This window comes from Monodelphis domestica, chromosome 1, assembly GCF_027887165.1.
Source record: "Monodelphis domestica isolate mMonDom1 chromosome 1, mMonDom1.pri, whole genome shotgun sequence".
Lineage (NCBI taxonomy): Eukaryota > Metazoa > Chordata > Mammalia > Didelphimorphia > Didelphidae > Monodelphis > Monodelphis domestica.
Window position 1 is genome coordinate 57105077 of NC_077227.1, and position 23016 is coordinate 57128092.

Here is a 23016-nt window from a genome sequence, read left to right on the forward strand (position 1 = left end):
AACACCCATTACGTTGTAAATTTCTCCTGCTTCCTGGGCGATGTTATAACTGATAGAATGAAGAAGATCAAAGAAACTAGCTTCCTTGGGCATGAGTTTCACAGAGGCAGCCAGGTGGCATAGAAGAGTGCTGGAACTGGATGCAGGAAGACCTGAGTTCCAATCCAGCCTCAGATACTTACTAGCTATGTGACCTTGGGCAAGTCACTTAATCCTTATCTGCCTTAGTTTCCTCATTTGTGAAATGCAGATAATAATAGCACCTTCTTTCCTAGCTTGTTGTGAGGATCAGATGAAATAGTATATGTAAACTCTTTGCAAGCATTAAAGGACTATTTAAGTGCTTTCATCATCATCATCATCATCATCATCATCATCATCATCATCATCATCATTATTCTACCCTCCCTTTGCCTGTTATCTGTTGTCTTTTTAAAGTCTAGCTGAACATTTTCTAGTTCTCAGACTTTAGAGCCTAGACTGAGCTGCATGGCTGGGTTTGTTAAATCTGATGCTATAAGTGGTCTTTTGGGTTTGAGTATGTCCCTGTGGAGAATTCTAGCTATTGCAACAGCCCATGAAAATCAAAAGTGGTACATTTAACACTGTGTGCTTGAAATTCTGCCAAATGAAGTAGAAGAGACCAAAACTAAGGAAGCAAATTGACTATTATAAAGAGGGATCAAATCTTAGTGTAAAGAAATGTAAGTTGATGGAATAAGTAGTGAAAGAATAGTACAGAAAGTAAGGGAAGGAATTTACTTAAATGCTAATACAAACTAAAAAGGCTGTTGCTTTTAAGTCCACAATCCAAAAGGGAATTTTAGCCACTGTTATATCTATTTTTGCCATTGTTACTAAGATATACTATGATTACCTTTTTTTGTCATGGTCCCTTTGAGTAGTCTGGTATAGGCTATGGAACCCTTCTCAGAATTATATTTTAAAATGCATAAAAATTATAGGATTACAAAGGAAACAAATTATATTGTAATATGTTTATCAAAATATTTTTTTAAAAGAAATCCATGGACTCAAGGTTAAGGAGACTTGTGTATCATCCATGGCAAATAAAGAAAGCTTGGATTTATTTCTTTAAAAAAGTTAACGGCATTGAAAAGTCAACATATCCTGTATGAAGTTTGTAAAAAGGAGATTCTCAGATTGAATAGGGAAGGTAATTGATTTAGGTTTATGTGACTATATAGATTAGAGAGAATAGATGCTGATTTAAGAGTTGATTCCCTTTCACACTCCCAAGAATCAGAGTGATAAAGTAGAAGGAACTCTGGACTTGGAAACTGGAGGATCTAGATTCAGCCCCCACTGTTGCTCACTTACTAGCTTTCTTAATTTTATGTGTCTTAAGAAACTCCTTTGAACTTATCTGCTAATCATCTCTCTTAAATATATATATATATATATATATATATATAGTTGTTGATAGTTTCCCACACTGAGAAATGGACTATTTCCTACCTGCTTTTGCTGTTTTCCTCTTTTTCAGTACCTAAGGAGAAATTAAAAACAAAACAAAACTGGAAAATTTTGAGCCAGGAGTAAAGGCCATGTTTTTTCTGGGAGCTGATATGAATTTAATACTTGCAGAGGGACAACATCAATTTAACAAATATTTATTAAGTATCTCCTGTTGTATACTAGTCATTGCCTAAAGTACAAACAAAGCACTTCCCACCCAGAGTTTAAGTTCTACTGAGGGATATGGCACGAGCACCTAAGAATAAAACAAATGAAGTAAAAACAGCCAGGTAGGTTGGAGGCCTGTTGTGGAAAGCATTTAGTGTTAGGATAAGGCGTACAGAGGGCTAGAATAGGGTCAGGTTTTCTCCTAGGTCTTTAAAGGTGGCATCATCCTAAGCATCAAGGCCAACAGTTAGCAAACATGGTAATTCGACTTCAAACTCCTTGAGAGCAGGGGTTGTCTTGTACCTGCCTTTATATTCCCAGCCCTTTGGACACTGCCTAGCACGGTGGAGGTGTTTAATCAATTCTTCTTGACCCAATATAGAAAGTAGATAGCCAGTGAAAGTTTAGGCCTGGGTCCTCTTGATGTCCAGTACCCCTAACTGCCTGGATCACTTCTTACAATCTGAACCGAGCCAGGCCATGGGAGATATAGTTGTATTTTCTTCCCACTCCTAAACTGAAGAACCCCGAAGCCCAATTCTGATGACATACAACAGGATTAAATGGAATGAGCTCTGAGGTCCTGGTTTAACCCTTGCCACTGATACTGCCTTGGACAAATCGGTTCATCTCTCTGGGTCTTGGTTTCATCATCTGTAGAATGATGGTGTTGAATGAGCTGTCCCCTGAGATGGATTCCTTCTAGCTTTAGATGTCAGATCCCGAGTGGAACGAGGGAAAGAGAAGAAAAGAGTGAGGGCCAATAGACTGGTGATAGGTCTTATTTTTTAGTTGTGGGAGTCAATGGTGAAAATGGGGGAGTTGGTGATAGTGTGAGTATGGGGCACATCCAATGCTGAGCTGAATGGTAGCACGTAATAGGGGCTTAATAAATGCTTATTGATTGATTGATTTTAGGAGAAATGCGTCTTGAAATTTGAGCCTGGAAAAATTAGGTGTCCCCGTGATTTATCTTTTGAATGGGCAGCATGGCAAGCACTACCTACCTTTAAATAGATTCTGTCTGGAATTTTCCACCTCCCTCAGGGCCCTTTAACTCTTCGATTAGCCAAATAATATGCACCGAGGAGGAGGGGAAGAGACAAGAGCCCCCTCTGCGATGTCCCCCTTTAATCCCTGCACCTCGTCCCCAGGATCACGGCCGGCTGGGCAGCAATCAGTATGAGGCACGGAGTCAGTGGGAGGGGTTCTGGGTTCTCCATCCCTCCTCTACCTCCTCCGCCCCTCCCTATCTGATCAGGAGGCCCCGTTAGCCGGCCCTGCTGCTCCCACTTTGCCACCTCTCAGGCAGGATTATTTAAATGTTTATCCTTTCTTATTTCTTGACCTTACTTGTTTAGTCCGTGTTCCCCTGCCCGGCTCGTTTTGTGTTTCATGAGCTTAGCAAACCGTGGCCTCCAATTCCCCAGTTCTAGTGTTTTCACTTAAGATGAGGAGTGATGAGCCAAAGGTTTCAGGCTCAATCCTTGAGCAAAGGGCCGCTCTGACAGGGATTATTATTTATTTGTCATCTTGGATGTAATAAGCTGTAGGTACAGCATCGAGAGCCCTTGATTTATTGCGCTGTCTGCTGACACTAGCGGGACGTCGGCCGCCGCGCCGCCGAGGATGAATACCACACTGTCAGCTTTGTCGATCCGTCTCTGCCGCCGCGCTCCCTCTCATAACACATTCCCATTTCATGCCAGAATACATAAACAATCTTTCATTATTTTGATGCTTTTTTCATATTTGTTCTTTACAGAACATAAAGTTTGAATTTATGGGTTTCCTTTACATTATTTCAACACACTCCACCATTTTCCGGGTTTGTGGTTTAACTCTCAGAAATTGGCTGCCAGGTGATTTAGTTATTTTGGCTTTCGAGTTTTATAGTTATTTAATATCACAATGCCAGATACGGGAGAAAATGTAGTGCATGGGATGTATGGGATTTGCAGTTTAGACTCTTGTCATCAAGCTGGCCGTGATCCTCGGACAAGGTTCCGGGATTAAAGGGAGCCATGGCACAATGGGCTCTTCCTCCCCTCCCCCCCCCCCCCCCCCCCCCCGGGGAAAAATAGTTAAAGGAGTCTGAGGGAACTGGAAAGGGACAGAGGGTACAAGGTCTGTGTGCAGGGAAGTAGTGCTTTCCCCAACTGTAACCATGGGTGTTGTCTAAATTGGTGTCCCAAATCCGATCCTCCATTTTCTTTTGCTTTCTCTAGCAGCCTGGTCCAGCATCATTCACTGTCTTTGCTGAGTGTGTCTCTTTTGCCCTGATTCCAAGGTCCAGCGTTTTCCTTCTTTTTGTTTTGGAGCAGGTGACCAGCAGCCTAAATTTATACCTCAGCTGTATCTCGCTCCTCCCCCCTTTACCTTTCAGGCAAGAGCCTCACTTTACCTTTTTCTGAGGGAAAACAAATAGGTCTGGATTTGTTTGTTTCAAATAGGAAGTCACTCCTTCCTTCCCCAGGTAGAGCTCAGCCTGGCAAAATGCTTTCTATACCTATTTGTTTGTTTATTCGATTATGACACTCTGCTTGCCAGTTTTCCTGTGACTTAGTGAAACTCTCTGAGACTATTCCCCCTTTCTCTTTTCCCTAAAATTTCTTCCTGTCCTTTTTGGCCATTCCTTTCCCCTTATTTTAAAGGACAATGAAAATTAAATCCTACACAAATAACAGGTCTGCCTAGAAACCATCAATGGCCTTTCAACGAGGCACCTGCATGTTATTTATGTTTGGTGTTTTTTCTTGAAAGCACTGGCTTTCCAAACAAATGGCATAAGAGGAAAATGATATTATTAGTGTAGAGTGACACTTTATATAGAATTCTAATGATGTGCAAGTTGTTGCCATGATTATTATTGTTAGCGCCTCCTCCTCCCATATTTATTTTGTATCTACTTTGTAAATGTTTTATATCTATTTAGTAACTGAATGCTTGGAGTCTCCCTGCCTTCTCCCTGTTCAACCCCACTTCCCTGTAAAGTGGAAGATCCTGAAGCAGCTGGGCTATTTTTGTTTTTATTACTGTGTGTGCCCAGTATCTACTGGAGTGGGAAGCATGTAGTAAGTGCTTAATAAATGCTTATTGACCGTATTAATATTAATAATGGATCTAATGCCACTTTTTCTGCAATTGCAGAATTAATGTGTGTATATGTAAACATGTGTATATTCATATATACCTGTATGTACACACGTGTTTGGATTCTTGTGTGAGTGTGTGTATCTTTTGTGTGTGTGTATGTATCTTTTTGGTTTGGACTTATGAGTGAACAGTTAGAGGCGAATTCTCTTTACTACCATCAGCCCTTCTTTGCAAATTCAGTGGTTAAGTAACTAAGTCAGGGTCACCTGTGACAGAGACTGTGGTTGTTCTGACTTTGAGGCTTCCTATTTATTATGCCATACTACTTCTATTAAGGTGTGGATTTCTCTGGATATAATTATATGCATATGTATACACACAAATATACATACATATGTATTATATATAGATACATATATATATATATATATATATATTTGTTGTTAGTCATTCAGTCCTGTCCAAGTCTTTATGACCTGAGGATTTCTTTGTATCCATAGGGTTTTCTTGGTAAAAATACTGGAGGGGTTTGTCATTCCATTCTCCAGTGGCAGAGATTAAGTGACTTGCCCAAGATCACAGAGCTAAAATGGTTCTGAGATTAGACTTGAATTCAAGCCTTCTTTACTCCTAATCCAGCACTAGCCACTCTACTACTTAACCTGTCTCTCTCTCTATGTACACATACATATTATTATATTTAAATCTCTGCCTTCTATGGATGAGAAGGAACTTTTGGTGATTTTTCCTTCTTATATTAAGTCTGATGAATTGTTCCTTAGTGACATGGGAGGTGGTCATATATTCAGGACTAATGATTTGCACAGAAGTTGCCACATTTGATAAGGCAAAGTCCTTTCTGGGAATCCTGCTAAAGCATCCTCCACGATCAGATCCAGACTTATTTTGGGGGAAGGTCTTTGGTGCTCATATCAATGGGGTAGCTTCAAGAACACTATGCTCCCTGCCCTTGATTCCTTAAGAGAAGAGGACAGTATGAAGCCAGGGTATGACTTTCTGCCAAGTTGTTTTGGACATTATGTCCTCCCCCCACTCCCTCCACCCCCAAGATGTTAATAAACAGCAACCATGAATGTTATAAATGCCACATAATTTTTGTTACTTCTTCCTTTGCTCAGAAGCCTTCATTAGGACAGTAGGGAATTTGCTTACCTCACATTACATAGCACAGGCCTGTGCTGGCTGGAAGGGAACCCAAGTTAATTAATATGAGAAATTTGTTTTGTGTCCCTGGTTTAAAAAAAAAAAGTGCAGGTTGGTGTTGTCAGCAAAAGCTGCTTGTCACTTTGACCTGTTCTGTTAAGTGTTTGATGTGTTTTCTCAGAGTAATCTGTGAATAACATTATAGCCAGCCAGCAGAGAAACCGAGGGAGCGATAGCAGAATTAATATCTGGGAGCGTTGATAATTATATATCAGAATCTAATTTTTAGCACAGAAAATGTGTTAATGACAGAGAGGAAAACAAAAACCACTAGCTTCTCCCAGCAGGCCCCAAAGTGTCATTTATTATTTCTCAGCTGGATATCTATCAAGTTTATGGGTTAATTTTTCTGTAGACTGTTATTTATGGGTTTTTGTTTGTTTTCAGCCATCATTACTAACAATACGGTTAATAGCAATCATTTGTTATCCAGCACCAGGCGTGATGCCTCAGATGAGAGCACTGAACTGAGAATACTCATTTGGTAGCTGAATAAGGCTCTGACAGGGCCCATTTATAACAAGCTCATTCCATAATGTCCATCCTATTAATAAAATTTTGTTGCTGTCTAATTAGAGATGTCTGATGTGTATAGTCGCAGAGGAGAGAAGAATTTTTGCTATGGCTCCCTCTCCCCCACCCCCAAGTCTCTTCCCGGACAACTCAAGGTCCCCTAGATATTTAAGTCTCGGAGACACAAAAGGTGCAGGGAGGATTACGACTGTGAGTTTATGCTGAGACCTGTAGCTATAATACCTTAGAGATGAAGGCTGGGTTGAGGGTCAGGAGTGGTACTTACTCTCCAGACCCATTTTTCCCCCCTTTCTTATCTGTTCATTCCACACAGTTTGCCTGCCAAATTTGCACCAATACCAGGCAAAGCAATGGAGTTGTCTTTAATTTGTTTTTTTGTTAATGTGCATTAGAACGTCTGCCTCCAGTTGGATGTTGTCTCTCTAGTTCTAAGAAGTCAACTTTGGAGACTGGACACTTTAACTTGAGCTATGCTGCTATTGATCAGAAAATTTTTGCATCTTCTAAACACCAGAGCTCTCCCTAAGTGGATTGGGTTCTTTCTACAGTGAGATAACCATTAGAGTTCTTCCAGCAAAGGCTGGACTACAACATCCCAACTAACAACTTGTTGGGTATGCTTTAGAGAGGATTTTCATATACATCTGGGTTCCATGAAATGGCAGCCCTTAAGATCTCTGGCAGGAGATTCCATGACTCCTCTTTGGAACTAGAGTATGTTAAAACAGCCTCAGAGTTAGAAACCTCCAACCTCTGAGGATGGACTTGATCTCTGGAAGTTGCCAAAAGTCACCTGAACTGAAGCTAATGAATAGGGTAGCTGGATTCAGCTAGTTAATATGATTTGGGCTAAAACAAAACAATTGATGAAAGATGTCTGTTAGCTGACAAGCATTTATCAAATACCTGTTATGTGCCAGGTGTATAAGTGCTGGGCATACAAAGAAAAGTGGAAGAACCTACATGAAATTATGAAGGGTGAAATGAACAGCAACAGAACATTATATACAGCATTCTAAATACTATTGTTTGAAGAATAACTTGTATATGTTTTCCTCCAGAGAAAGAACTGATAAATAGAAACAAGTAAGATATAGTTTTACACCCATATAACTATATATCTTTTCATTCAATATGCCTTCTCTAGTGCAGAGAGGGGAGGGGATTTTAATGTAACAAAAAAACAAGTAAATAAATAGATTTTATTTTTAAAAAGATAGTCATTGCTCTCAGAGAGCCCACAGTCTAGTAGGGGAGACAATCTGCAAACAACTACATAGAAGCAAGATATAGATAGGATAAATTGGAGATAATCAACAGAGACATTACCATGAAGGGAGATTAGGAAAGGTTTTTGGTAGAAAGTGTTATTTTGGCTGAAGAAAGTTGTATTAATTTTCTCAGCTGTCTTATAAACTAGGACTGGATAATTCAAAGAGGATTTTCAAAAATCTTTTGATCAGTGAAAGCACCATTGGAATAGAAAGGCAGAGCCACATGAGGTAACTACTCTCCTTCAGTTATATAAATTTTGGCATCCTGGTTACAAAATCTGCCCCATTATCTTATAATCACTCAATAAGCCCCTAGTCCCATTGGCTTTTAGAGCTAGAAGAGACCCTGAAGGAAACTGAGGCCATGCACATTTAATGACTTCCTCAAGATCACAGTTAAATGGTAATCACTAAATAAGACTACTGCTATTAATGAGAGCTAACGTTAACAGAGGGGTTTAAGGTTTATAAAGTGATCCTTCTAACAGCCCTATGAAGTAGGTACTAGTGGACCCCAGGGTCCCTATACTGCACAAACAATTCAATGGAGACATTTTATAACAATGTCACATTTTGATTTGCTCCTTAAAGAAAACACGTCTTTGGGTGTGATCATACAGTGGGCCAGATGAACAGTGAGCCCTTTGTAAAAGTGTCAGGTTTTTTTTTTAAGCCTTTAGTGAAATCTCAAGAACACTAGTAATTTGGTATGAGAAGGGTGCCTCTCATGTAAAGACCTCAGTCCATTCCAGTAAATGGAAGTCCAGGTGAATAAGTCATTTCATTAACTGAGAGGGTCTCATACTCTAAATGTAATAAGATTTTTTTTTTTTGTCTCCAAGGGGAAAAATGAAAGAAGTGTGTAACCTTGGAAAGCTTTTATGCCCCTATTTATTGCTAATTGTTAAGATGCCCCACCTGGGGTGGAAGGTGGGGAACCCCCTCAAAACAGGAATTGAATATTAAAGGAAGAAATCTTGCAGCAGTTTGGGGAGATGCTTGCTTGAATTATACACCTTTGAATTAAGAGCACACAATCAGACAGTACACTGAAGAATGTTTTAAAATAGTTTTGTTGCTAGGTAACTATTTTTTCCTTTAGTAATCTTATTTTTTTCAACCTGAGAAATCTTTTTGCAAATGATCTTTTGAATAAAAATGATTCTTTATTCACCCCCACCCCAATCCTTTTCTCTCCCCAAACCCTTCTTTGTTTTATTTTTAAAGGGAAACTTTTTTTTTTTTTGGATAGAGCAGAAGAAAAATTTCCATCCTTAGCAGACTAGGAAAGTGCTATATAGATCTGAGCCTCTAGAAGGCCTGGGCAGGTGGCCTAGGCTTTATTTTTTTCTTCCTAAACTGCACTTGACTAGAGCTTATCAACCCTTAATTAGTGATACATTTTCTCCCTGTGATTTCTATTGATGTGTTGTAGAGGGAAGACGGATTGAGCCTCCACCTGACCAGTGTGCGAATTGTTTTAGAAAATCCAGCCAACATCTCTCTCTCCCTGTCTCCATCTCCATCTCCCCTCCCTTTTCTCCTTCCATCTCCCTGTGTTATACTCACTCTTACACATACATGCACACAGCCTCTCTCTCTCTCTCTCCCCCTCTCTTCAACCCCTGACCTCCTTCTCCATCTTTCACACACACAGGTGCACACCCACACGCACTCTCCCAATTTCCTAACCTTCACCTTCCCCCCACTCCATTTCTCTCATACACTCACACAGACACAGCTTTTCTCCATTTCTTCTTCCTTCATCTCTCTCTCTCTCTCTCTCTCTCTCTCTCTCTCTCTCTCTCTCTCTCTCTCTCTCTCTCTCTCTCTCTCTCTCTCTCTCTCTCTCTCTCTCTCTCTCTCTCTCTCTCTCTCTCTCTCTCTCTCTCTCTCTCTCTCTCTCTCTCTCTCTCTCTCTCTCTCTCTCTCTCTCTCCTCTTTTTTTCTCCCTCCATTTCTGTCATACTCACTCTTACACACAGCTCCTCTGTCTCTGTCTCTGTCTCTTTCATTCATTCATTCTTTCTTTCTTTTGCCGTTCCCCTCCCTTGAAAAGGTGAAAAGCAGGACGCTAGGAATTAGGTTGGGTATTAGTGTTTTTGCTTGCCTGTGCAATAGAAACCGACAAGCGCGGGGCCCTCCGTCAGCAGATCAGGGAACGCAGATGGGAGGCGGAGGGCTCCCTGGTGGCAGCAGTATTGCTGGGATGTGATTGTGAGCGCCAGGATGAAGTCAGCGCTGACAAAGTGTGCGGATTGATGGATGGACAAAGCTGGGAACTGGATGTGAGAATGGATGAGGGCAGAGGGGGAATTTAACACAGACAAACAGAATGAAAGACAGAGAGGAATTGCCAGCTCAAGTATTCCCGCACTCAGATCCCACAGCAATTTACTTACTGCTAACAGAGCACAGGAGGGTTGTTTGCATCTTTGCAGTTTCTCTTTCAATATCTGGAGAGGCCACACCACAGACGGAGCCTGCAAATGCTAGCTAGGTTTTTCCAGGCTCACTCTGTACCGCCCCCCCCCCCCACTTTTTTTTTTTTTGCTTTCGCACTTTGCTTAATTCAAACGGAGTGCTTGATTATTTCCAATAAGTTCACGCAGTTTCCACAGAATGCGTTTTCTTTCTCCTGCCATTATTTTAACGTTTCCACTAAATTTACCTTAATCAGTTATTGTTGCTTTAGTGTGGTAAATAACAATATTTACCCGCTGCCTTTGAAACTGATGGCTCTGGAAGAAGACATATTGTTCCTTTATGAAGGCATGCGATAATAATGATTGTGCATGCTTACTATGAAATCCTTTGTGTCAGGGAAAAAAGTTAGTTGCTTCTTTTATCCAATCCTGGCGTGTTCTTGAGTGACTGGAGCCTTGGAAACAGTTTAATTTAAAGGGGGAATGTTATCACTGTTCATTCTATCCAAGTCCCCACCTAGGCTAAGCAGATACTAAATTCTAGATGACATAAACTATACAGTTTATGAAACTTTGCTGTTTAAAAGACAGTTTCAGAAATTCAGAGAAAAAAAGAACTCAAGTTCTTAACCTCAAAAACTATGATGATTTGTAAAAATGATACAAGATAGAGACTTAGAAATAATAGAAAAATATACTATAAAAATAAAATGTTGCGATCTAATAAAGAACCAGGGATTCCCACATTTCCATGCCCAAATTTGTGGTTAGAATTGGACTCCCTTGTATTAATAGTTTTCTGGGGGAAAAATACACAAAACTGGCATAGGAAAAATGTAGATTCTTTAGAATCAATAGTTATCCACTTGTGTTCAGATCCTGATTCTAACACAGACTAGCTGTGTAATCATGTGCATGGCCTTGGGAGAACCCTTGATTGTCACATGTGCGCCTTGTGATGTACTTGGTCTATACCCTTTGCCAAAGAGTGTAGTTTCAGAGACAGGATTTCTGGAGCACCAGGAGAGGTTCCAGTTGAACTCTTTGGGAGGACCATCAGGATTCTCCAGTGAACTGCTTTAACAATTAGAGTCAAAGTCTTTGGAGAAGGGCCTTGGATTTGCTAGAGATGATGAATGGGATGGTTTTTTAATGAAATTAATAAGTTGTCTATTGCATCGAGATCCATGAGATATATTTTCAGGTTTGGCATAGATTATCTATCACTCCGACTTTCAAAAGTGAATTTGTCCTATGGCCCGGCACCTGCTTCTTCTCTTGCAGACAGAAGACTGGGGAAGAATGTAAGCCTTTCTGGTCATCTTGTCCATATCTAACATCATTTTTGGATAATATGAGTTCAGAGCCTGCTAACCGCTTGGATATTGTATTGTATATTAATCTTGGTATTGAGTAATTTTTCAAAGGTTGAAAATTTGACAAGTGATAAAATTAAGTTTTCTCAACCTGGCTTGTATGCAGTTCAGAGGCACAGCCTCACTTAATGCATGGCACCAAGATCTCTCTTCCTCCATGTAATATGGGAACCAAGGTTATTAAAAGAGATTGGAGTCTTAGAGAAGAAAAAGTTTGGGAATTTATTATGTGGTAGTTCACTAAGCTGAGTTGTTTCTTTCATTTCTAAAGGAGTTTCCTTCCTTTAGTAGTCCTTTTGCTCCAGTCATCCTTTTTTTCTGACTTCCATGATTTAGGAGTTTTTGAATGTTTACTTCAAGTTATTTAGTTGCTTAATTTAAGTGCAATAATAAGATTTCAAGCAGGAAAGTGATAATTTAGTCTAGCCTCCACAATGAAAATAAATTAAGAAATAAGACCCAGAGAGATGACTCAATAACCTTTCTTCCTTGGAGGTTCACACTATCAACCCATCTTAATTTTGATATCTTCCCTTTGTTAACAATTTTTTATTCATCCTGTATATGGCTTTGTGTCTCCTTTATTAGATTGTAAGCTCCTTGAAGGCAGGGGTTATCTTTTGTTTCTTTGTATCCCTGTTTCACTGTGCTTAGCACAGTGCCTGACAGAGTGTAGATACTTAGTAAATGTAGATTGATCGATTGACTGAAAGGTGATGATCTGATTAAGGTTCCACAAGTTGTAAATGATAGAGCTGAGTTTTGAACTCACATTTGACTACTTTGATAACATTTATTTTTTGTCTTTGCTGTATGAGTCGGCATCTTTTTGTGGGGCAGGGTTAGGGTTGTTATTTTTGTTTGATCTAATTGAATAACTATATAAATTTTTATTATTGCCTACATTCATGTATATTATATTTACATAAATATTATATACATACATCCATACACTTACATATAGACTAACACTCTCTCATTTATGGACACATCCAGTCAATAAGCCAACCAACAATGAGCATTAAAGCCCGTACTGTATGCCAGGCACTGTGGTAAGCATTGAGAATAAATGTGGTCAACAAGACAATGCATGTAAGTCTCAAGGAGCTTATATTCAATTGAAAAGGCCAAAAAGAAGCAAAGGGAAGATGATATCCAGGATGGAGACATGATTGAGAAATGAAGCTTGACCACCAACTAATTGTGTGTTCTTGGGCTAATCACTTAATTTTTCTGGAGCTCAGTTTCCCCATCTTGAAAATGAAGGAGTTGTACTTGTTTTTCTCTGAGGTCCTGTCCTGCTCTAATACTTTGATACCAATATGATACAATATGACTGAACTATAATATTAGTTATTCTCTTCAGAATGAAAAGATAACTCAGTGGCTAGAGTTTCATTTTGCTTTCTGGGTGAGGTCTGTTCACACATTCACCTCATCATGGCTCTAAAGTATTCATAGATTGAATGTGTTCATAGTTTGGAGAGTGTCTGGTGCATGTATAAATATATCTGTACATGACTTTACAAGGAAACAATGGAAAGGGAGACAATTAGCTAATTAGGTCAAACCAAAATAGCCTCTCCCAGTAGAATACAATACATCCAGGGAGTCACAGCCTGTCCCACAAATAGACCTAGACTTCAGAAAGAGCTCTGGGTTTTGAATCAGAAGGCCTAGGTTCAGATTTCAAGGGCCACACCTGAGTGTGTCTCAGAGATCCCCATTTCACTTCTTTAAGCAATATAGTCAATTGGTCAACATTTAGTAAGATCCTTACTTTCATTCAACTTAACAAGCACTTATTGAGTTCCTATTATGTGCCAACACTGGTCTAGGCACTAGGGATTAAAGATAAAATCAATCTTCCTGTCTGTCTCTCAGTCTCTGTCTGTCTGTCTGTCTGTCTGTCTCTTCCTGCCTACTTGCATTTTACCAAACCTCAATTTCTTCTGTAAAATTAAGAGTTTGGATCAGATGATATCTAAAGTCTTCAGCTCTGGATTCTAGGGGCGGGGTATTAGAATATGATAGGTATTGAATAAGCAAATATGCTACTCGAATAGATGCAAAACCACTAAATCCTACCTAACGTTCCCTGGGGAGTGAGTGGAATATTAACATTAACATTGTTCTATGGTATTTTTATTCATTTTGTTAAATATTTCCCAATTACATTTTAGCCAGGGTCAGGAGCACTTTGAAAGATGGATTAGATATGGAGAGCAAAGAGGCAAAAGAATCATTGCAAGCACAGGTGTGGAGTCAGGATAAGACTTTGGGTCATGCTATTGAGGCTCTAATGATGGAAGGCAATTTAGAAGTCATCTAGTAGAGGGCAATTAGGTGGTTCAGTAGGTTAAATGCCAAGCCTAGAGAACGGAGGTTCTGATTTCAGATTTGACCTCTGATATTTCCTAGCTGTGTGACCCTGGGCAAGTCACTTAACCCCCATTGCCTAGTCCTTACCACTCTTCTGCCTTGGAGCCAATACATTGTATTGATTCTAAGAGGGAAGGTAAAAGTTTGAAAAACAGTCATCTAGTCAAAGCCCTTTATTTTACAAATGGCAAGGGAGGGATTTTACACAGGGAGGAGAACTGGATATTACAGGTACATACAAGACATTTAAGGGCAGCTGTATGGTACAGTGGATAGAATGATGAACTTGAAATCAGGAAGACCCAGTTCAAACCTGGTTTCAAATATTTCCTAGCTGTATGAGCTTGGGCAAGTCACTTAACCTTGTTTATCTCAGTTTCCCTATCTGTAAAATCAGTTAGAGAAGTAAATGGCAGACCTCTCCAGCATCTTTGCCAAGTAAACCCCAAATGGGTCCACAAAGAATCCGACATGACTGAAGAACAACAAAGATGTGTCACCTTGGGCAAGTCACTTAACTAACTGTCAACTTCATTTTTGTCATCTGTAAAATGGAGATTAAAATTGCCCCTATTTTATAGACTCGCTGTGAGAATCAACTCAGATGAAGTGTGCAAAGCACTTGGCAAACTTTACATCATTATAAAAACTTACTATTATAATGACAATGATGATAATTGTTATTATTATGGTTTCTTTGTGCCAAGCTAAGGGCTTAGATCCTATCCAATGGGAAAACAGCTGATCCCTCCCCTCTTTGGAAACCTCATGGCTGCTTAAAAAAATCCCAGAGGGTCTTGTTTCAGTGCCAATCCATTCCCATGGGCTGTGTGTTCTTTGTGCTAGAAATGGGGCTGGGGTGGGCCATTTGGGCTGACTCTGCTTCCCCCTCACCCCCCCTGTCTCTGATGACTTTGGTGGCTCAGGTCCATTTTCATAAATGGTAATTTCAGGAGCACATTTACTCCACATAAAAGACGAGTGAATCCGTTTATAATAAATCTTGGTGTGGTGTGCGTGCTATCATTCCCTTCATTTGACCTTGGTGGAGCAGGCTGATGGGGCAGTGAAAAGTGTGTAATGAAAAATGAGTGAGCAGAGTGAAGTGAGCAGTGAATCCGTCTTGTGTGTGATTAGCTGTGAAAATCTCACAAACATGGCTTGGAGTCACTTCTCTCTTTAACCCTGCTCCGAATCTCCCTAGCACCCCATCCTAGGTACCCTCCTGCCTTCATCCTGACTTTCCACATGGAATATTTTGCCCAGAAGCTGTATCATCTCAGACAGAACAGATCAGACCTTTTTGCCCTCAGAAGGCAAATAGGAAGGATGTTTCATGCCAAGGATGCTGGTAACAAGCTAGACATGGGTAAAAGCCAGTGTGGAGATCTCTAGTCTGTCTGGAGCTCAGCCATTGGTTTAGCTTAAGCTGAAGGATGTTTCGAAAAGGCAGGGTGGCATACCAAGGAGATGTGAATGTGATAGAGTGACTTCAGGCCTGGCACTGTAAATCTGCAATTAGAACGAAGGACTCAGTGACTCGAGGTTGAGGTCTCCATTAGATCCATTTGAGGCGTCAAGCCCTGTAAAAGCTGCAGCTACCAGGGGCGGTAAATCAGACTTCTCTGGGAATCCTGGAATTCTGCTCTGGACGACTGGAACACGTAAAATGCAAAGTTGCCTTTAACGGTGTGGTTTTTACTGGGGCGATGTGGAAGCTAGCTTTGCGTGGGGCCTGCTGAGTGGCTCCCTGGATCTCAATTCCTTGCTGCATACAGCAAGTTTGCATTTTATAGGCGCTATTGTTGCCAGCCTCTCAGTGTGAATTCTGTAGGGTGGGGAGCATCCATCTGGCTACCAAGACTAAGGAAGTTTGGGCAACTATTCCCATGTCAGAGTGTAGGTTTCAAACATTTCTCTTTAATACAGAGAAGATACTGTGTTCATTTTAAGAGTCAGAAGAGGGAAAAAACATTTGTCGAAAGAGGTCTACCTTCCTGAGTTTACTCATTAGCTAGATTTATGATGGGAAAATATTTATTTTATTTTATTTTATTTTCTAGCATGGGTTCTTTTAGATTACAATAAACAACAATAGCAACAAAATCCATTCTGTAAATCCTCAGCTGTTTGAACCATTTTGGAAGGAAGCCACTCTGACTGAATGATAAATTAATCTTAGAGATGAGTATCTTCATGGGAAAAATTGTTTTTTATATTTTCTAAATCTGTATTTCCGTAGATGGAAAATTGAGGCTCTCAACTTCATAACTTTGGGTGTTATTCTTGATTCTTCACTTTTCCTCGTCCCACATATCTAATTAGTTTCCAAATCTAGCCATTTCTACCTTCAAAACATCTGACCTTACTCTTTACCTCTTCTCTGGAGATATATTTTGTTCTCTAGTCAGCCATCACCATGTTAGTTTAAACTCCCCATATCCACAGCCAAGTTTGTTACTGTGACCTTCTGAATATTCCCCCTGCTTTGAGGCTCTCTCCCTGTTTAAACCCATCTTCACATAGCTACCAAAGTGACTTTTTAAAATGCAAATCTGACTATGTCATGGCCCTGCTCTGATGTTTCCTCTAGAATCAAATATAAAATGCTCTTTTTAGCTTTTAAATCTGTTCACAATGTTGCCTCAATTGAGCTTTCTTGAGTCATTATTCTTTATTTCCCCTCATATACTCTATGATCTAGCCAAATGAACTTCCTCTTTGTTTCTCACCTGTCTCCATGCTTTCCCACCGACAAATTTTCATGCCTAAAATGCACTCCCTCCTTACCTCTGCCTTATAGAATCTCTTTCTTCCTTGAAGACTTAGCTCAAGCACCACCTTTTACATGAAGCTTTTCCTGATCTACTTTACTCATTTCCTACTTCCTTCTCATCCTGACTTGTGTTACCACTGAATTGATGGTGACTCTGGAAAGAGTGAGGGTTGATGACTTTGTAGAATTAAAACCAATTCACTCACAAGTCAAGACATGACCCAATGGTATCTTTGGCCCTTTTTGAGAATGAAGGATGAACAACAACTTCCTTCTCTCTCTATTTTCAGAAACCTTGATCTTCTGTTTTAGAATCAATACTATGTATTGGTTCTAATCTGGAAGAACAGTAAAGACTGGGCAATGGGGGGTTAAATGACTTGTCTTAGGATCACACAGCTAGGAAATATCTTAGACCATATTTGAACCCAGAGCCACTTGTCTTCAAGTCCCTTCTCTCTTAAACTACCTTGTATTCAATTACTTTGAATTTATTCTCTCTATATTTATTGTGTATATAGTAATATAGGGCAGCTAGGTGGTTCAGTGTATAGAGTGACAGATCTCAAATCAAGTCTTCTGAGTTCAAATCTGACCTTAGATACTGACCCTGGGCAAATCAGTTACCCTGTTTATCTAAGTTCCCTCATCTGTAAAATGTACTTGAGAAGGAAATGGCAAGCTGCTCCAGTTCCTTTGCCAAGAAAACTTCAAATGGGGTCACAAAGAGTTGGTCATGACTGAAATGACTGAACAAACAAATACTAATATATGTCCTTATTGCCTCTTCAATCAGAAAGTCAGTTCCTGGAGAGTAGAAATTTTTCATTCTTTGTGTCTCTAGAGTCAAACACAGTTCTTGAAACATAAGTATTTTAAAAATTCTTTATTTATTTTAAAAGTTCTTTTCTTTAAAAAAATTTAGTTTCACATTCATTCTCTCCCTCCTTCCCAGCTCTCCTCCACTCACTGGGAAGGCAAACAATATGATTTCAATTATACATGTAAAATCATGCAAAACATATTTTGATATTAGCCATATTACAAAAAAATAAAATAGAGCAAGAAAATTATATATTAGTTTGCAGAGTTTGTTAGTTCTCTCACCAAAGGTGGAGAGTATTTTATCATGATGAGTCTTTTGGAATTGACTTGGATCATTTTGTTGATCAGAGCAGCCAAGTCTTTCATAGTTGATTAGCATTACATCATTGTTTTACTGTGTACAATGGTCTCTTGATTCTTCCCTATTCACTTTGCATCAATTCATATAGGTCTTGCCATGGTTTTTATGAAATGACACCCACACCTTGTTATTTCTTATAGCATGATAGCACTCCATCACCATCAAATGGCACAACTTGTTGGACACTCTCCAATTGATGAGTATCCCCTCAATTTACAATTCTTTGCCATAACAAAGAGAGCTGTTATAAATATTTTCATATTTATAGGTCCTTTTCCTTTTTTTTTTGATCTCCGAGATACAGTCCTAGTAGTTGTATTGCTGGGTCAAAGGCTATGCATAGTTTTATAGCCCTTTGAAAATAGTTCCAAATTGTTTTTTAGAATGATTGGACTTGTTTACAACTTCACCTACAGTTTATTAATCTACCTATTTTCCTTTATTTCCTTTGTTCCAGCATTTGTTATTTCTGAAGGTATGAGGTGGTATCTCAGAGTTGTTCCAATTTGCATTTCTGTAATCAATATTGATTTAGCATCTTTTCATGTTGCTATAGATAACCTTGATTTTCTGTTCTGTAAACTGCTGTTTATATCTGACCATTTATCAACTGGGGAATGACTCTTATTTTTAGAAATTTGGCTAAGTTTTTTATATATATGAGAAATGAGGACTTTAAAAGAGAAACTTGCTGCAAATATGTTAATATTTACTGTTTATGGTACCTATAAGTAAAATGTAGTTTTCTTTATTATCTCTTTTAGTTAGGTCTGTTTTTGCTTTTGCTTTGTTTGAGTTCACGATTGCTATCCCTACTTTGTTTTCCCTTGAGCTGAAGCATGATAGATTTTGTTCCTGGCCTTTATTTTAACTCTGTGTGTTTCTGTTTCAGTTGTCTCTCTTATAAGCAAAATTTTGTTGAATTCTAGTTTCTAATCTATTCTGCCATCCATTTCTATTTTATGAGAAATCTCATTCCATTCACATTTACAGTTATGGCGACTATGTCTTTTCTTTCATCTTATTTTCTTCTGTTTACCTTTTCCTCTCTCTTTTTATCCTCCCTTTCCTTAAAAATCCATTTTGCTTCTGACCATTGCTTTAATCTTTAATCTACTATCATTTTATCATCTTCCTACCTTTCTCTTATCCCCTTCTCCTATTTCCCGTGTGTGTGTGTGTGTGTGTGTGTGTGTGTGTGTGTGTGTGTGTGTGTATTTATTACCCCCTCTTTAAACCAATTCTGATGAGAGTGAGGTTCAAGCATTGGCCATTATTGCCCCCAACCATTTCCTCCTCCTCTATAACTGCTCTTCCTTGTATTGCTTTATTATGTGAGAAAAATTTTCCATTCATTCTGCTTCTCCCTTTTCCCTCTTCCTATGGCATCTCTCTTTTTTACCCCTTCATTTTTTTGAGAACAGCTCAATATAATGGACTCCTACTTATGACCTTTATCTATGAAGACTCTCCTAACTGCCCTAATAATGATAAAGTTCTTGGGAGTTATATGGATGATCTTTTCATGTAGGAATATAAACAAATTAATTTTATTCACTCTCATGATTTTTATGCTTCTCTTAAGTTGTGTTTGAATGTCATAATTCCTATTCTGATCTGTTCTTTTCATCAGGAATGCTTGAAAGTCTTCTGTTTCACTAAATATTCCATTGAAGGATTGTACTGAGTTTTGCTCAGGTGGTTATTTTTGTAACCTACTCCTTTGTAATCCTAGAATTTTAATCCTAGTTCCTTTGCCTTCCAGAACATCATATTCCAAGTCCTGTTTTCCCTTGTGTGATTCTGACTGTGGCCCTGTATTTTGAATTGTTTCTCCTGGTAGCTTGTAATATTTTTTTCCTTAATCTGGAAGCTCTGGAATTTGGCTATATATATCTGAGAGTTTTCATTTTGGGATCACTTTCAAGAGGTGATCAGTAGAATATTTATATTTCTATTTTACTCTCTGGATCCAAGATATTGAGTCAGTTTTCCTTTATAATTTTGTGAAATATGATGTCTTATATAATTTTATTACTAAAAATAGATAAATTATTCACAGTTGATAATCATTCAATATTTTTATTGCTATGTACAATGATCTCCTGACTCTGATCACTTCACTTTATAGCATTTCATATAAGTCCTCACCAATTCTAATTTTTAGGAAATTATTTTCTTCAGTGAATTTTTGTACCTCCTTTTCCATTTGACCTAGTTTGCTTTTTTTTTTAAATTTCTTTTCTTTAGTGAATTTTTGTACCTCCTTAACCATTAGGCCAATTCTGTTTTTGAAGGTATTATTTTCTTCAGTATTTTATTTGTTCCTCTTTTATCCAACTGTTACTTGTATTTTCATAATTTTCTTATATCATTCTGATTCCTTTTCTCCATTTTTCCTTTCTCACTCTTATTCCTTTCCTTAATGTTCCAGGAATTCTTCCTGGTTTTAGACCCAATTAACATTTTTCTTTGAGACTTTTCTTGTAGCAATTTAAAATATTATTTTCTTTTAAGTTTATTTCTCAGTCTTCCATGCCACCAAAGTAACTTTTTATGGTCAAATTCTTTTTTTTTTTATTATTTGCTTATTTTTCCAGCCTTTTCTTGACTTTGAACTTTATGCTAAAGTTGGATTCTATTCACCTAGCCTTGGGGAGGCACCATCCAAAGCTTTTAGGATTATTTTGAGCTTCTGTTTTAAGAATTAGTTCTATGAGTCTACAAGGTTTTGGTACTTCCAAAGCGGTGTGATTTGGGGAAAGGTGTGATCACTGCTTTCTTGATATCCTCTCTGGTATTTACTCAGAAAGGACCCCTGTTCTTCTGCAGTTGCAAGTTTTCATGCTTCAGTCTTGGAAATGTGACCAGCACCCCTGCTTTCTTGTGACTGATCATAAGTACTCCTCTCCACTCTGCAAATTGCTTATGGGCAATATAGGGGTTGGTCAACTCTAGTTGCACTCAATGCCAGCAAAGGGTCCCTTGTAAACTCATTCTCATTAATTGTTCCACTCCCTTACCTTCTCTGGGTTGATACCTTCCAAACTGATCCTTCCATTATAGCCACCTCCAAAGCCTGGTGTTACCCATCCTCCCAGCCAGCTCCCAGCCTCATGTTGAATACCTCTCTTGCTGAACTCATAAGGTGTCTTTATCAGGAAAAAGTCTCACTCTGCTTTTTTTTTTTTAAATTGACTCTTCCACTTCAGAATTTGATTTGAGGAATTATTTTAAAATTGTTTAGAGGAAAATGTTGGGGGAGTTCAGATTAGTTGCTGCTTTTCCTCCTCTATCTTGACTGTGCCCCAACGTGGTGGGTTCTTAATATATTCTTGTTGATATCTTCCAGAGGTGGTTCAGTGGATATCATAGAAGATCTAAAATCAGAAAGAACAGAGTTCAAATCCAATAGCAGATTTGACAAGTGTGATACTGGGCAAGTCACTCAACCTCTGTCTTTGTTTCTTCATATGTAAAATTGGGACAATAATTATGCCTACTACCCAGGGTTGTTGTCAGGATCAAATGAGATAATAATTATACTATGTTTAGAACAGTGCCTAGCACATAGTAAGCACTATAAAATGTTTTTTATTATTATGTTAGCTGTTATTACCTCACCAGACTATTGTGAGTATAAAATGAGTTATTATTTGTAAGATGCTTTGCAAACCTTAAAGTGATATATAAATGCTATTATTATTTTTATGGCAACTACTTTAATGAATAGATAAGAGTTATTTTAATCATCCTACCAGTTGTTTAGATATTTAAATGTACACCTAGGATTCTTGAAAACAATGTTTTTATAAAACAGGCAAGATGTGATTCCCACAATCTTATTTACCCCTTCCTTCAACTTTTAAAATCAATTATTTATTCAGCATCATTGTGGAGAAAGCAAGATTGGCTTGTTCCAATGAAACCAGCTTGGTTCTGACTTACCACAAATACTAAGTTAGCAGAGTTGGATGACCAAGATTTTACTCTAGCAGTAATATATGATAGTAAAATTAAAATTCAGGGACTTTGCAGAATTTTGTGGCACAGTGTAGGTTTGTATTTCATTAAGTCAGGCCTTCTAGTTCCCAAGAATTGCTTCCACACTTATCCTCACATTCTGTGGACTTTATGCTTTTCAGCATACACTTTCATGAGCACAAGGAAGAAAATCTCTACCAATACCCAGGAGCTGGGCTTTGTGACAAAACTCTGTAGTACTAAACACAGAATAAATCACACCATCTTGTGGGATCATCAGAAGGGGCTTAGGAGAACTCAAACAGAAAATTAGGGTGACTTCTCATTTTTCTCTCATTTCCCCAAAGGCTCAGGCCTCTAGCAAATGTTCTAAGATTGACAATTGCATAACATGTCAGAACAGTTAAGTAATCCTTCAATTAACACTCAATACTGTAATATCTCATGGGCCTCACAATTTAAAAGGAACATGGGAAACTTGGATAAGGTCCAAAGGAAAGCCACAAAGATGATGGAAGGTTGGAATATAAGGCCTATCAAAAAAGGTTTAAGGAATTAAGATTATTCAGCATAGGAGAGAGAAGGATGCTTGCTGTCTTATCAGCTCTCTTAAAGAATATGAGAAATTGATATAGAGGGGAAATTAACTATTTTTCATCCTGACTATGAATTGAATGAAAAGGAATGGGCTTAAATTTCTGCATGTGGAATTTAGGATAAGTATACAGAAAAATCTTATATTTTCATTTATATTTATTATGTTTGAAAATTTATTGGAGTATTTACTTTTGGCTGGTGTGGTTTGGACCAGATGGCCTTGAAGGACTCATTGGACTCAGAGTCTAGAAATTTTGTGAGACTATGGAATGAGTGACCCAGGAAGCAAGCTTGTCTAGTCTCCATTACTGAAGATTTTTGTTTGAAAACAGGGAATTTGCTCATCTCTCTGAGATGCTTTAGATGTCATTCTCTCAAAATGTCAAGGTGTTTAATTTTTACAAATCAAACACTCAACCTAGTCATTCTATTCCCTTAAATACTTCAATTAGAAGGAAAGAAAAGGAAATTCCAGGAAAAAATCTAAGCTGCTTCATCCAAGGGTTATAGTCAT

General features: G+C 38.5%; 1 long non-coding RNA gene across 1 annotated transcript in view; it reads left to right on the forward strand.

The window, feature by feature from the left end:
• The window catches only part of LOC130454586 (uncharacterized), a 49241-nt gene that overhangs the window by 21600 nt on the left and 4625 nt on the right, over nucleotides 1–23016 (forward strand). The window lies entirely within an intron of this gene.